The following is a 4290-nucleotide window of genomic DNA, read 5'->3' as shown; positions in this document are numbered from 1 at the left end:
ATATATATATATATATATATATATATATATATATATACACACATATATATATATACACACATATATATATATATATACATATATATATATATACATATATACATATATATATATATATATGTGTGTGTGTGTGTCTGTGTTTGTCCCCCCACCATCGCTTGACAACTGATGCTGGTGTGTTTCCGTCCCCGTAACCTAGTGGTTCGGCAAAAAAGACCGATAGAATAAGTACTAGGCTTACAAAGTATAAGTCCTGGGGTCGATTTGCTCGACTAAAGGCAGTGCTCCGGCATGGCCGCAGTCAAATGACTGAAATGAGTAAAAGAGTATTTATTAACAGAGGAATTCAGGACAAAGAAGCTGCTAACTGCTTACTTTAAATGAAAAGTCTGTTGCTACCATATTCTTGTTGAAATACATTGCTTTTGCTTCGATTGATTTTAAAAATAATGGAGAATTTACAAAAATAATTTTATCATTATTAAGCTGGTGTTTTAAATTGATCTAAAGTGAGAATTTCAATTTTGATCTCTTTAAAGCAGAAAGTTTGTATCTTAGCTCTAGGGGTGGTCTTGAGCAGGCTGGTATCAAACGCATTAACATTTTTGTTAGCTCACTTATTAAGATGCTTTCTTCAGATTTTTCTATAGAAATTTTAACCAGCACCGACTTTGTTATAATGTGTTGTATCCAAGATGCCAGATGTAAACAACAATGAGATCAAAGCTGAAAAATTGGTAAAGGGTGTATATGTCATATTCCAACACGACATCCAACCCATTAATCCTCCACAAGCTCATTGCTTAAATAGCCATTAAATATAGCGGTGTAACGTTATTGTCACTTCATTCCTGTTGAAATGCATTGCCTTTGTTTCAACCAATTTTGTAAATAATGGAGAATTTATGAAAATAATTTTTATCATGGGAATGGATTAAACAGAGTAGGAGGACACACATGGATGGAAAGAGTCACTGAAGAGGTTACAAATGTGTGACAAAAGATTTGCAGACAATGGGTATAAGATAAAATAAGAACAGTAATAAATGAGTGAAGAATGAATGTACAGCACGTGTTTATTTGGGGTAAAAAAACAGACAACCATCCTGAAATATAACAATATCTATTTTAACATATGGTTTCACATCAAAAATCATTGTTAACAATTATCATTGTTAAGCTGGTGCTTGTATCATAGATAAACATGACATTTTGATGTAAAGTTTCAATTTTGATTGCTTTAAATCAGAAAAATTGTATCTCACTTGTTAAAATGATCTCTTCAGATTATTCTGTAGAAACTATAGCTAGCACCAATTTTGTTACGCATTTTCGTATGTGAGACAATGCGATCGAAAATAAAGAATTGGGTAATTGGCTTATATGCCATATTTCAGGAGGTTTTGTTCCTTCATCAACAACTTTCCAACCCATTAATTATCCATGAACCTATTGCTTAAATAACCATTAAATATAGCAGCGTAACATTATTGCTATCATATTCTTGTTGAAATATGTTTTTGTTTCAATCAATTTTGAAAATAATGGAGAATTTATTAATATACTATTGCCATTGTTAAACTGGTGTTTGCATCATAGATTAACATGAAATTTTAATGGAAAGTTTAAGTTTAAATCACTTTAATACAGAAAGTTTGCATTTTAGCTTTTGAGCAGGAGTGGCTGTGTGGTAAGTAGCTTGCTTACCAGTCACATGGTTCTGGGTTCAGTCCCACTGCACGACACCTTGGGTAAGTGTCTTCTACTATAACCTCGGGCCGACCAAAGCCTTGTGAGTGAATTTGGTAGATGGAAACTGAAAGAAGCCCATCCTATATATGTATATATGTGTATGTGCATATGTTTGTGTGTCTGTGTTTGTCCCTGCACCATCGCTTGACAACTGATGTTGGTGTGTTTATGTCCCTGTAACTTAGCAGTTCGGCAAAAAGATACTGATAGAATAAATACTAGGCTTACAAAGAATAAGTCCTTGGGTTGACTTGCTTGACTAAAAGGTGGTGCCCCAGCATGGTCGCAGTCAAATGACTGAAATAAGTAAAAGAGTAAAAGAGACTGGTAACAAAAGTGTTAACATTTTTCTTACCATATTCCTGTTGAAATACACTGCCTTTGTGTCAATTAATTTTGAAAATAATGAAGAATTTAGTAAAATATCTTTGTCATTATTAAAGTGGTGTTTGGAATATAAATGAGCTCGAAATTATGATGGAAGTCTTTTAATTTAGATCCCTTTAACCCTTTTGTTACTGCATTTCTGTAGAACTAGACAACTTTTGCTTCAATTAGTTTTGAAAATAAGGAAGTAGAATTTAGCAAATCATTTGTCGTTATTAAAGTGGTGTTTGGAATAGAAATGAAATTGAAATTTTGATGCAAGTTTTTAATTTAGATAGTTTTAAAACAGGAAATATGTCACAGAATAAGAGATAGTCTCAGATAGATTGGTATCAAAAGGTTACAGGTTACAAGCAGTTGACAAATATATAGCAGTTGCCTAAAATAACCAATAACTGGAACAATAATTAACTGATATCAGAATAACAACAACATCAACAGCAGAAATGGTAGCAAGAACAACAGACTTTGAGGAAGGTGACCTAAGGAAATTTATTGATTTTCATATGGCAATGTTATAAAAATACACAAAAAAGTTCCAAAATTTAGATAAACAAAAAAAAAAATGTAGAATTTCCCGTTTCTTTTTTGAAACCTTTCTTTAATTGCAGTTTAGTGTTGCTAATTTTTCCTTTTATAGGTGTAGGCATGGTAGTGTGGTAAGAAGCTTGCTTCCAACCACATGGTTCCAGCTTCAGTCCCACTGCATGACACCTTGGGTAAGTGTCTTGTACTATAGCCTCAGGTCGACCAAGTCTGTAGCACAGATTTGCTTGTTGGCTGCTTGACCTTGAGCAAGTCCCTTAATGGCTGACAATATGTGCATCTCTGATCACGAGCAGAAGTAGTGGGGAAGTATCATAGCTATGTGTTGAGGAGAGGGATTCTTTAGGGTTTGAATAAAGGTAAGAAAAGCAAAGCTTGAAGGAAATATTAGCCATTTTTCATACTTTCTAGAGATAAGCAAATAGGAAATAACAATTGCTACCCAATGACAAAAACCGTGTTACTCTGTCTTTAGCTGATATTGTATGACTGTATATTTTCTCAAATTGCCAATTTGATAAACTGTCAAACTGTTAGAATTTTTTCCTCAATTATCCAAAATTGTTTCATGTCAGAGGTGCCAGAAACGCTACAGACGAGATGTTTTTAATTCAAAACCATTCTACATTTTCCTGTAGGTGATACTGATTGCTTTTTGATAAAAATTCTGAAATTAATGTTTAATTCATTACGTCACAACACTGAAGATTCTGTCTTGTGTGTATAAATGTGAGTGTGTGCGTGTATATTTGTGTGCATGTGTGTATGTTTGTGTGGCATGTATGGGTGTATGTATGCACGTGTGTGGGTGTGTGTGTCTGTCTGTATGAGTGTGTGTGTGTGTTTATTTAACATCTATAAATTATTTCTGACAGTTATGTCATGGGTCAGTTTCTCTCCTAACCTTCATTCAACATACTGTGTTTCTGTATTTATCTCTGTCTAAGTCAGACTAATGTAGAAGTCACAGCCCGAAATTTTTCAGTTAGAAACAAGAATAAAATAGTGTAACCTGTATATGATATGGTATGCAGGGCCCAATTGGGAACAATTTTGGTGGGTCCCAGGTTCCTAGTCAACTTGCACCTTGGAAATTCCCCCCCCCCCACTCCACCTCGGGGTTATTTTGCTTTCTTCATTCTGTTTTCAGGTGCTATCCATTAATTTCACCTGTTAATATACTGCAGAGGACTTTTTTCCCCCTTTGCGGCATATTCGGAGAGGATCAGAATAGTGGCTGTTTGGTATGTTTAATAACTGCTATTTCTAGTATACTAAACAGCCGTGTTAAGGATGGGCTGCCTTTCAGTTTATTTAAAACAGTATATATGTGTGTGTGTGTGTGCAAAAACTCAATTAAAATCAATTTATTAAAAATTAAAATTAAATTAAGTTTCACAGAGTAAAATACATATAAATATATCGTTTTAGGGAAAAGAACCAAGGTTCATGAACTCATCGATGAAAATCCACTGTCATATAGAAAAATTAATAATTAAAAGCTCAATAAATAAGTATAATATAATACAAAGTAAATATCATAAGATAAAGATAATAATTATTAATTTTTCTATGTGACAGTGGATTTTCATTGATGAGTTCATG

Source organism: Octopus bimaculoides, chromosome 27 (genome assembly GCF_001194135.2).
Source record: "Octopus bimaculoides isolate UCB-OBI-ISO-001 chromosome 27, ASM119413v2, whole genome shotgun sequence".
Classification (NCBI taxonomy): Eukaryota; Metazoa; Mollusca; class Cephalopoda; order Octopoda; family Octopodidae; genus Octopus; species Octopus bimaculoides.
The sequence above is the reverse complement of the archived record's forward strand: the minus strand, read 5'-3'. Positions refer to the sequence as shown.